The sequence below is a fragment of the Aotus nancymaae genome, unplaced genomic scaffold, assembly GCF_030222135.1.
Source record: "Aotus nancymaae isolate 86718 unplaced genomic scaffold, 86718_ANA_hifiasm-v0.15.2.pri h1tg000025l, whole genome shotgun sequence".
NCBI classification, from domain to species: Eukaryota; Metazoa; Chordata; class Mammalia; order Primates; family Aotidae; genus Aotus; species Aotus nancymaae.
In genome coordinates, this window is record NW_026988438.1 from 3259249 (window position 1) to 3272257 (window position 13009).

The 13009-nt window shown below is 39.3% G+C and overlaps 1 protein-coding gene across 1 annotated transcript in view; it reads right to left on the minus strand.

Moving 5' to 3' along the window:
• The window catches only part of LRRC72 (leucine rich repeat containing 72), a 169994-nt gene that overhangs the window by 148227 nt on the left and 8758 nt on the right, over positions 1-13009 (minus strand). Inside the window, 1 exon segment of the mRNA XM_064380338.1 lies at positions 2569-2623. The gene's annotated coding sequence lies outside the window, so the exon portion shown is untranslated.

A 13009-nucleotide genomic window follows, 5' to 3' on the forward strand; every position in this document is an offset into this window, starting at 1 on the left:
ACACTACCACCTTTTTGCTGAAAAGGAAGGACAGCTTTGAAAACATAAGGCCACCATTCCTTAATAAGCCTTTTTTTTTAAAAAAAAAAAAAAAGATCTTATTATATATAAAGCTCAATTAGACACTGAGGAGAATGTAATAAAAGCTCCAGGTAGTGAAGGACCCTCCCTTCTAATCAAGTGCCATTTGGCAGAAGAAGATGATATAACCACAAGAAATAATAACCAATGTTAGCATTAAGTTTTCTTTAGCGGTCATGAGAGATTTCACATACATTTGATTCTGAAAATAACCCTGTGGGGTCGGTAGGACATTAAAATGATATTATCATGCCCAATTTAAGTAAGAAACTGAGCTTGTCAAAAAGGAATGATGTTTTTCAAAAATCACAGTACCAGGGATGGAGCAAGGCTTACTTTGTTCTACTTGTAATCATTTATGTTTTTAACCACATCTGTTCTTTCCCATAAGAATGTTAATGATATATAGACACTCATTCATTCCTTTATTCATATATTTATTAAACATCTATTTGGTAGCTACTGTGAAACTGCTGGGGATACAAAACTCAGTTATTTTCTGCTCTCAAAGTGTCCACACGTATTTGAGTAGCACTTTATCCCTTACAAAAGTCTTCTTACAAGAATGATAAATTGACACTACACATATATAATGTATGTAATGAGGAAAAAAAGACTCAGAGGAATCTCCTCACTGACCTAATACCACAAAGATAGTCTGAGTTCAGGAAGATTCAGTCATTGCTTAAGAGCCGAAATGAGCACAGAACTGTAGGATATCAGCTATAAACTTTGTTGGACATGTATCTCTATTACTGAAAATTTTGATCATGTACAGCAGTATATTTTTTTAAAAAATTTAAGTAGTGTACATTTGCTACTGTATTTATGTTAAATACATAACAAAACTCAAAAAATTTAAAAGTTTAAAAGGGATGAAATGCAAAGCACATATAAATAGAAGCTTTACTCCCTACTTTCTATAGCCTAATGGATTATCTTGTATATCCTTGAAAGATGCATATATTTCTTTGGAAATCACAGTTATCATAGACAATAAATTCTAAACAAGTATTAAAAGGAGGACAGTCAATGTGAGTGGGTATACTTGCAATGATCTCTGGGTGTCTGCTAAGCTATGAGTGAATAATCAGCAATCTAAAAAAATCTGATCTTCAGATTCCAATTATGAAACACTATCATAACACTGGTGAGATGCAAGTTTTCATACTCACTCCTACTAGCCTGTTTCTGGGTCACGTTTCAGCTTTTCTGACAACCTGACCATCAAAAAGCTTGAATGCCAATGAAATAAGTGAGAAAATTGTGAACAAATGAATGTCTGCTCCAGCAGAAAATATGAGAAACACTTAGATTTGATTTCATTCATGTGACAATCACACAAAACTCAATTAAAAGGGATTTGCCTTTGTAACTTGGAAACATTTTGAATTCTCTATTAGCTATTAATATAATTTGCACTGTCACAATAGCTGTGGTGCTCTACAAAAACATTTAATTTCCATTCATGAAGAAGAGATCGCTTCTCCCTCCACAACAAACTGTTTAGTTGAAGCACAATTTTAATTACTTATTTATACTTTGCCTAAACTCCTCCTTCACAAGGAAACATTATGCACTTCAAATTTATGGTAATATTGAAATTCAATTTTTTAGCTGTTAACTCAATGAGTAGTTTTTACCAGAAAGCAAGAGCAAATGTTAATTAATCCTTTTTTAGAAGGATCTAAAGCATGGACACCCCCACTTCCAATCTTCTAAAATTAGTTAACAAGAAACAAAAAAACAATACACGAAAGTTCCATTTGAACCCTTGTATGACCCAATTTCTGGAAGCATAATATATCTTCTGAACACAGTAACTCCCGGAATTTTGCAACACAGGGTCCTTGACCTCTAAGTATGTCAAGACAAATTACTAGGGAAATAAAAATACAGTTTTCATAAGGGGTAATGATGTTTTTGTGCTATACTAGGGCTCTTTGAAAAGCTAAATGGATGTTAAGACTTCAAAAAAACTTTTCCAAAATTAAACAACAAATTTGACTAAAAATTGAGTTACTCTGCAATTTGAGAAAATATTTTATAATGAAGAGGAAGCTCTATTTCAATTTATATTACATTTCTACTGAAGAAAAATTGTGGTGGGTATGTCAGAAAATTTTTGAGAAAATTTTTGAAATAAACATTTTGTAATAATGAAAAATGTTGAAGGTAATAAAATGAGGAAACAAGCATTTTCAGAAAAAAATTATTTTATACTTTAGGATGATGATGTAAGAGCCATCATTCAAGATGAAAAGAAATCTTAATTTCTAAGGAATATTATAGTTTTTAATGCCTTCTTCAGTTACCTCATCTCATTTCATCCAAGAATATTTGCTCAAAAAGATACTGCTCACTGTTTATCAGAGAAGAGTTTATCATAATATTTTGCTAAAAGAGGCTTTAAAGAGACTGAATATCACTATTGGGAGAAATGAAACACTGCCCTACCCTTTGGAGACAAGTATAGGTTAGACAGACCTGGGATCATAGTTCATCATTTCCTTTGGTGAATCACTAATTTCAGGTTTCACATCTGTAAAAAAGGAGCAAGAATAACCTTTGTATCACAAAGCACTGTGAACTGAAAGAATTATTGATATATGCACATAATCATGCATTGTGCCTGACATGTGATTCATGTAATAAGCTAAAGTTATTCAACAAGTCTATTCACAGAGTAAAAGTAGACCTATTCCCTGATCAGCACTCAATTCATTATATCACACTCTGTTCACCTTGATCAATTAAAACTTGTTCAACTAGACCAGGTTTTCCACATTGGTAGATAATCTAGCATGGTGACTATCAACAAAGGTCTTCATTGGATTAAGCACTTCCATGGTCCTGTCTAGGATGCCGATTTAGCATCTGCACCTGTGAAAACCCCACAGATGATTCTCAGCCTCTCTGAGAACTACTAATCTAGCTTATGTGACAGCCTTTTATTTCCAAAATCTCTAGCTTATCAGTGTAAAACTACTCTTATCTTAGTTGCTGTTAAGAATACTTTCCGACATTTCCACTTTGGGTTGAACAATTGATTGGTCTACTCATACCAATTGAGCTCAGTGATTTTATTCTTTGTGTGGCTGACTTTGAAATATACAGAACAGATTGAAGATCCAAGATGGCTGCTTAGAAGGAAGTCGGGATTGCAGCTCCGAAAGAAGGCGCAGAGGGTGAGTGGACGCCGCATTTCCAGACGGAGTTTTACTGCCCACAGACCAGGCGGTTCACAGGAGGAGAAGCCCCACGGGTCGCCAGCGCCGCTGGTTTGAGCGGCGTGGCCGCTCAGCCTATGCCCTGGGGCAGGGGGCAGTGGCTTCTTATGCAAAGCGAGAGAGACAGAGTTCCCTCTGAGCCAGCAAGGGGAGCTGAAGCAGGGAGTCAAGCTAGGAGACCCCCGGGCAAGGACACGCCACGAATCTCAGAGCCGCTGCTTTGGCTGACGCAGCGGCACACAGGGCAGTGGATTTTAACTGCCCACAGACCAGGAGATTCACAGGCGGAGAAGCTCCACGGGTTCCCAGCGCCGCTGGTTGGACCAGAGCAGCCGCTCGGCCTGCACCGGGGGCAGGGAGCAGCGGCTCCTTGAGCAAAGTGAACAAGACTGTGTCCCCTCTGGGCCAGCAAGGGGAGCTGAGGCAAGGAGGCAAGCCAAGAGATTCCCGGGCAAAGAGGGCCCCACTGGAAACACAGCTGAACCCGGGACGGTCCAGCTCTGTGGGGGAGGGGCGTCCTCCATCAGGAAACACCCTGCAGTTCCCGGGGCAATTTGCTGTAACCAAGACCACCCGCCACTACAGAGACTCCTTCACTACAGGGGCGGGCCAGCATAGCGGAAGCAGTTCTAACTACACCCATATAAACATGACAGCAGGGAAGCTCACACGGAAGCTGGGCGGAGCCCACAGCAGCTCAGAGAAGCCTCTGCAGGCTGAGTGTGACTAGACTGCCACCTTGTGGGCAGGGAAAACAGTAGCAACACAGCTGAAAAGCATAAAGCCCTAACCCCCTGGGCCAGAACACCTGGGGGGAAGAAAAGGGGGTTTATGAGTTCAGCTGCTGCAGACCTAAAATTACCAAAATCAGAAAGACAGCAACTAAAAAGTCAATAGGCGGATAAATCCATAAAGATGGGAAGAAACCAGTGCAAAAAGAATGAAAACACCCAAAACCAGAACACCTCTCCTCCTACAAGGCAGCATAACTCCTCACCAGCACAGGAACAAGACTGGACGGAGAATGAGTGTGATGAAATGACACTCAGAAAATGGATAATAAGAAACTTCTGTGAGCTAAAAGAACATGTTCTAACCCAATGCAAAGAAACTAAGAACGTTGAAAAAAGACTTGACGAAATGCTAACGAGAATGGACAACTTAGAGAGGAATATGAGTGAATTGATGGAGCTGAAAAACACAACACGAGAACTTCGCGAAGCATGCACAAGTTTCAACAGCAGAATTGACCAAGCAGAAGAAAGGATATCAGAAGTCGAAGATCAACTCAATGAAATAAAACGAGAAGGGAAGATTAGAGAAAACAAGGTAAAAAGGAATGAACAGAGTCAACAAGAAATATGGGACTATGTGAAAAGACCTAATCTACATTTGATAGGTGTACCTGAATGTGACGAAGAGAATGCATCCAAGCTGGAAAATACTCTTCAGGATATTATCCAGGAAAACTTCCCCAACCTAGCAAGGCAGGCCAATATTCAAGTCCAGGAACAGAACACCACAAAGATATTCCTCTAGAAGAGCAACCCCAAGGCACATAATCATCAGATTCACCACGGTTGAAATGAAGGAGAAAATACTAAGGGCAGCCAGAGAGAAAGGTTGAGTTACCCACAAAGGGAAACCCATCAGACTCACAGCAGATCTCTCAGCAGAAACCCTACAGGCCAGAAGAGAGTGGGGGCCAATATTCAACATCCTTAAAGAAAAGAACTTTCAACCCAGAATTTCACATCCAGCCAAACTAAGCTTCATAAGCGAAGGAAAAATAAAATCCTTTGTGAACAAGCAAGTACTCACAGATTTCATCACCACCAGACCAGCTTTACAAGAGCACCTGAAGGAGACACTACACATAGAAAAAAACAACCAGCACCAGCCACTCCAAAAACGCACGAAATGGTAAAGAGCAGCAACACAATGAAGAATCTGCATCAACCAATGGGCAAAACAGCCAGCTAGCATCAAAATGACAGAATCAAACTCACACATAACAATATTAACCCTAAATGTAAATGGACTAAATGCCCCAATCAAAAGACACAGACTGGCAAATTGGATAAAAAGCCAAAACCCATCAGTGTGCTGTATCCAGGAAACCCACCTCACATGCAAGGATACACTAAGGCTCAAAATAAAGGGATGGAGGAAGATTTACCAAGGAAATGGAGAGCAAAAAAAAGCAGGAGTTGCAATTCTCATCTCTGATAAAATAGACTTTAAAGCAACAAAGATCAAAAGAGACAAAGAAGGACATTACATAATGGTAAAAGGATCAATGCAACAAGAAGAGCTAACGATCCTAAATATATATGCACCTAATACAGGAGCACCCAGATACATAAGGCAAGTTCTTAAAGACTTGAAAAGAGACTTAGACTCCCACACATTAATAGTGGGAGACTTCAACACACCATTGTCAATATTAGACAGATCAATGAGACAGAAAATTAATAAGGATATCCAGGACTTGAACTCAGACCTGGAACAAGCAAACCTAATAGACATTTACAGAACTCTCCACCCCAAATCCATAGAATATACATTCTTCTCAGCACCACATCACACCTACTCTAAAATTGACCACATAATTGGAAGTAAATCACTCCTCAGCAAATGCAAAAGAACGGAAATCATAACAAACAGTCTCTCAGACCACAGTGCAATCAAGTTAGAACTCAGAATTCAGAAGCCAACCCAGAAGCGCACAGCCTCATGGAAACTGAACAACTTTCTCCTGAATGTTGACTGGATAAACACTGAAATGAAGGCAGAAATAAAGATGTTCTTCAAAACCAACGAGAACAAAGACACCACATACCAGAATCTCTGGGACACATTTAAAGCAGTCTCTAGAGGAAAATATATAGCAATAAGTGCCCACATGAGAAGAAAGGAGAGAACTAAAATTGACACCCTATCATCAAAATTGAAAGAGCTAGAGGAGCAATATCAAAAAAACTCAAAACCTAGCAGAAGACAAGAAATAACTAAGATCAAAGCAGAATTGAAGGAGATAGAGACACGAAAAACCCTACAAAAAATCAGTAAATCCAGGAGCTGGTTTTTTGAAAAGATCAACAAAATAGGCAGACCACTAGCCAGATTAATAAAAAAGAAAAGAGAGAATAACCAAATAGATGCAATAAAAAATGATAAAGGGGATATCACCACAGATGCCACAGAAATTCAAACCATCATCAGAGATTATTACAAACAACTCAATGCACATAAATTAGAAAACCTGGAAGAAATGGATAAATTCCTGGACACTTGCACCCTCCCAAGCCTAAACCAGGAAGAAGTCGAAACCCTGAATAGACCAATAACAAGGTCTGAAGTCGAGGCAGCAATTAAGAGCCTACCACCCAAAAAAAGCCCAGGCCCAGATGGTTTCACAGCCGAATTCTACCAGACATACAAAGAAGAACTGGTATCATTCCTACTGAAACTATTCCAAATAATCCAAAAAGAGGGAATCCTTCCCAAATCATTTTATGAGACCAACATCATCCTAATACCAAAACCCGGCAGAGACTCAACAAGAAAAGAAAACTACAGGCCAATATCCATGATGAACATAGATGCAAAAATCTTCAATAAAATACTGGCAAGCCGATTACAACAGCACATCAAAAAGCTTATCCACCATGATCAAGTAGGATTCATCCCGGGGATGCAAGGCTGGTTCAATATACGCAAGTCTATAAATGTAATTCACCACATAAACAGAACCAAAAACAAAAACCACATGATTATCTCAAATGATGCAGAGAAGGCCTTCGACAAAATTCAACAGCCCTTTATTCTAAAAACCCTCAATAAACTAGGTATCAACGGAACGTATCTCAAAATAATTAAAGCTATTTATGACAAACCGACAGCCAATATCATACTGAATGGGCAAAAACTGGAAGCATTCCCTTTGAAATCTGGCACTAGACAAGGATGCCCTCTCTCACCACTCCTATTCAATATAGTACTGGAAGTCCTAGCCAGAGCAATCAGGCAAGAAAAAGAAATAAAGGGTATTCAATTAGGAAAGGAGGAAGTCAAATTGTCTCTATTTGCAGACGACATGATTGTATATCTAAAAGACCCCATCCTCTCAGCCCAAAATCTCCTGAAACTGATAAGCAACTTCAGCAAAGTCTCAGGAAACAAAATCAATGTGCAAAAATCACAAGCATTCCTATACACCAATAACAGACTTAAAGAGAGCCAAATCAAGAACGAACTGCCATTCACAATTGCTACAAAGAGAATAAAATACCTAGGAATACAACTAACAAGGAACGTAAAGGACCTCTTCAAGGAGAACTACAAACCACTGTTCAAGGAAATAAGAGAGGACACAAACAGATGGAGAAACATTCCATGTTCATGGTTAGGAAGAATTAATATCGTGAAAATGGCCATACTGCCCAAAGTAATTTACAGATTCAACGCTATCCCCATCAAGCTACCAATGACCTTCCTCACAGAACTGGAAAAAACCACCTTAAACTTCATATGGAACCAAAAGAGAGCCCGCATAGCCAAGTCAATTCTAAGCAAAAAGAACAAAGCGGGAGGCATCACACTACCGGACTTCAAACTATACTACAAGGCTACGGTAATCAAAACAGCATGGTACTGGTACCAAAACAGAGATATAGACCAATGGAACAGAACAGAGGCGTCGGAGGCGACACAACATATCTACAACCACCCAATCTTTGACAAACCTGAAAAAAACAAGCAATGGGGAAAGGATTCCCTGTTCAGTAAGTGGTGTTGGGAAAACTGGCTAGCCATATGCAGAAAGCAGAAACTCGACCCCTTCCTGACACCTTACACTAAAATTGACTCCAGATGGATTAAAGACTTAAACATAAGATGTAACACCATAAAAACACTAGAAGGAAACCTAGGCAAAACCATTCAGGACATAGGCATAGGCAAGGACTTTATGACCAAAACACCAAAAGCATTGGCAACAAAAGCCAAAATAGACAAATGGGACCTAATCAAACTCCACAGCTTCTGCACGGCAAAAGAAACAGTCAATAGAGTGAATCGGCAACCAACAGAATGGGAAAAAATTTTTGCAGCCTACCCGTCTGACAAAGGGCTGATATCCAGAATTTACAATGAGCTAAAAAAGATTTACAAGAAAAAAACAAACAAGCCCATTCAAAAATGGGCGAAGGATATGAACAGATACTTTACAAAAGAAGACATACATGAGGCCAACAGACATATGAAAAAATGCTCATCATCACTGGTCATTAGAGAAATGCAAATCAAAACTACATTGAGATACCATCTCACGCCAGTTAGAATGGCGATGATTAAAAAATCTGGAGAAAACAGATGCTGGAGAGGATGTGGAGAAATAGGAAGACTTTTACACTGTTGGTGGGAGTGTAAATTAGTTCAACCACTGTGGAAAACAGTGTGGCGATTCCTCAAGGACCTAGAAATAGAAATTCCATTTGACCCAGCAATCCCATTACTGGGCATATATCCAAAGGATTATAAATCGTTCTACTACAAGGACACATGCACACGAATGTTCATTGCAGCACAGTTTACAATAGCAAAGACCTGGAACCAGCCCAAATGCCCATCGATGATAGACTGGACAGGAAAAATGTGGCACATATACACCATGGAATATTATGCAGCCATTAAAAACGAGGAGTTCACATCCTTCGTAGAGACATGGATGAACCTGGAAAACATCATTCTCAGCAAACTGACACAAGAACACAAAATCAAACACCACATGTTCTCACTCATAGGTGGGTGTTGAACAAGGAGAACACATGGACACAGGGAGGGGAGCACTATACATGGGGGTCTGTTGGAGGGAGGGGGGACAGCAGGGGGGTGGGGAGTTGGGGAGGGATAGCATGGGGAGAAATGCCAGATATAGGTGAAGGGGAGGGAGGCAGCAAATCATACTGCCATGTATGCACCTATGCAACAACCTTGCATGTTTTTCACATGTACCCCAAAACCTAAAATGCAATAAAAAAAAAAAAAAGAATACTTTCCTTCCATTTGCAGTGGAATCAGAGGCCGGAATACAGCATGCAATGGCAAAAGACAAAGTGATATCATGACTCTATCTGACTTCCCCCCTCATTTGTTGATGGTTCCTTCCATTTTTTCTGGCTGACATATTCACTTATGCTCTTCAGAGGATTTCTAACTAGGGAGAAGTCTCCTATAAGATAGAACTCTTAATCCAGCTCCAGTCCCAAGATATGAAGAAGCCATTGACAGTTCAAATATAGCACCCATGATTTCAAATGAGAGGTCTAACTCAGATAAACAAGTTCATTGAAGTGGGACCCCATGTACACATGACAGAAAATCAGGCAAAATGCGTTGTTTTTCTCCCATTATTACAACCAGTGGGTTATTTATCAAAAAGTCATAAGCAGATGGCTTCTGTTAAGGAAATGTTGTACATCTCTAGTAGATACTGAGCTTTTTGGCTCCCTTTCTAACATAGTGCAGTTTTAAGGTTCAGCAATTCCTGGTTTGCCCAGTATACAACTGTAGGTAGAGAAAAAAATGTCATTTTGTAGACATTTCTCTCTCTTAAAGTAGATGGCCACAACAAATTCTAATACTCGGCACTTACAACTTCCAGCTTTGAGATAATAAGAGCCACCTTCTAAATTGTTCATTGACTTTCAAAGAAATTAATTGCTTTTAATCTCTGTTATTGCAAATATTTCCAAAGAAATTAATGCTTTTAATCTCTGTTATTGGAAATATTTGTAGTTTTGTTGACTTGTAAATTAAGATCATCATGTGAAATGGTTTTAACTCTGATTAAAGTCAAATTTGATATGCATGAAGTTTAAAAAGGCAAAAATTTCAAATATGAAGAAAGTCTCAGTGCTACAATTTCTCCTTCTAATAATACAGTGTTAGTCCACACAGTGTGATCCTAAAGATAGCTTCACTTACAAGTGAGACATAAATGTTGTCACATCTTGAAAATCAGTTATTTGTATGTCACTTGGGATATATAACAGCAGGTCTTCAATTCAGAAACAATTTCTTAAACATATACTCTCTTTTCTAATATTTCAACCCTAGTTTGGGATTTTATGATGGCAAAGAAGAGGGTTTTAGACAGTTGCTGGTAACTTAAAAGTGAATAGCCTATAGAAATAAATGATTCCAAAGAGCAGATAGGGCCATACAGATCACTCTGAATTTCTTCAACACCTTCCTCTCCTGGGAAGAAGGCCAAAGAATAACCTATTGACTCTTCTGCCCTCCTGTGGCCAGAAATCGATGGAGTCTGTATCTCTTGAGTAGATATTGCTGTGATCTAAAGACAAGTGAATTATTAAAACAGGTGTTTGGTGCCTATTTTAGTGAGGGTTCTCTAGAGAAACAGCACCAATAAGAAGATATATATTTATATAAGGTATTAGCTCAGGTGATTATGGAGGCTGAAAAGTCCCAGAGTCTGTTGATTACAAACTAGAAACCCAGGAAAGCTGGTCATGCAGTCTGAAGGTTGGATAGCCAGAGAGCCAATGCTGTAGACTGCAGTCTGTGACTGAAGGGCTGAGAATCAGGAGGACCTATGTTAGGAGAAGATTAATTTAAAACTTAAGCTGTCCAACAGAGAGACAATTCAACCTTCTTCCATTTTTTTGTTCTATTCAGGTCCTCCACGTATCAGATGATGCCCACGATATTGGGGAGGACTATCTGCTTTATTCAGCTCACAAATTCAAATGTTAATCTCTTCTAGAAACACCCTCACAGAAAGACACCCAGGAATAATGCTTAATCCGGTAGCTAAGCATCCCGTGCTAGGTCAGGTTGACACATAAAACTAACCATCTCAGTACCTGTAGAAGATTGTCTGCAAAGATGGCCAAGACAGCCATTAATAATTCCTTCATTTCCTGTAAATGTATGCAATTCCTTTCATGTTGTGCAGCTACTTTTCCTCCTCCTGAATTCTGTCTGGGCTTGTGACTTCCTTTGACCAATAGAATGAGACAGATTTGACACTGTGCTAGTATGGGGCATAAAATTTCAGAGGGCTGGCAGAATCTGTTTTTTTTTTTTTTTTTTTAGAAAGTAATCACTATATTAAGAAGATCAGCATATCCTGCTGCAGAAAAATATCATGTGGAAGAGAACTGAGGTGCCGCAGGCAACATCCAACACCAAGGACCCAACCTATGAAGGAGTCCATTTTGGATCCTCCTTTAGCTTTAGTTGAACTACCTCAGCCAATGCCAAGTGAAAGAGAGATGAGCTCTCTCCGTCAGTGCTGCTTAAAATCTGGATCCTCCAGGCGCAGTGGCTCACACCTGTAATCCCAGCACTTTGGGAGGCCAAGGTGGGTGGATAATGAGGTCAGAAGTTCAAGACCAGTCTAACCAAATGGTGAAACCCCATCTCTACTAAAAATACAAAAATTAGCTATGGTGGAGCACTTGTAATCCCAGCTACTCAGGAGGCAGAGGCAAGAGACTTGCTTGAACCTGGAAGGCAGAGGCTGCAGTGAGCCAAGATCATGCCTCTGTACTCCAGCTTGGGTGACAGAGTGAGACTCAGTATCAAAAAAAAAAAAGATCTGGATCCACAAAACTGTGAGCAATAAGATAGTACTGTTTTAAGCTACTAAGCTTTGGAATGGTTTTTTATACAGCAATAGACAATTGAAAAAAGTTAAAAAACATTACAGTTTTTATTCTCCATAGCTTAATCTGATTTATCAGTTACAGAGCACATCTACCCTTGATCATCCCCTTAAATATAAAGAATAAGTCATTTTTAAGATGAGTCTTTCACTGGCTCATGTGTAAGGTATATTTTTTGACTTCTTGCCATTATTCCCAGGCCTTAGAAATTTCCAGAGTTAGAATATCAAACCTTTAGATGGCTGTCTTAGTACATTTCTGCTATTATAACAGAGTGGCACAGGCTTGATAATTTATAAAGAATAGAAGTTTATATGGCTCATGGTTCTGGAGGCTGGGAAGTCCAATAACATGTTAACAGCATCTGGTTGAGTGTTACTGCATGGCAGAAGGACAAAAGGTAGAAGTGAGCACATAAGACAGAAAAGGAATGGGGGCCAAATTTTATTATTTTATCAGGAGCCACTTCCATGATGATGGCATTAATCCATACAAGAGGGCAAAGCCTTCATGACCTAATGACCTTTTAAAGGTCTAACTTCTTAATACTGTTGCAATGGCAATTAAGTTAGTTTTCAACACATAATCTTTTATATATATATGTGTGTGTGTGTGTGTGTGTGTGTGTGTATTTTATTGCACTTTAGGTTCTGGGGTACATGTGCAGAACATATAGGATTGTTACATAGGTACATACATGTCAGTGTGGTTTGCTGCCTCCATCCCTCGTCACCTATATCTGGCATTTCTCCCCATGTTATCCCTCCCCAACCTCCCTACCTTGCGCTGTCCCTCCCCTACTCCCCCTCAACAGACCCCAGTGTGTGATGCTCCCCTCCCTGTGTCCATGTGTTCAACATCCGCCTATGAGTGAGAACATGAGGTGTTTGATTTTCTGTTCTTGTCAACATATAAACTTTAAGGAACATATTCAAATCATAGCAGTTATAGTTCTGATGTTTACTAAAATGGAGATGTCTCAAACAACTATAACTACTTATT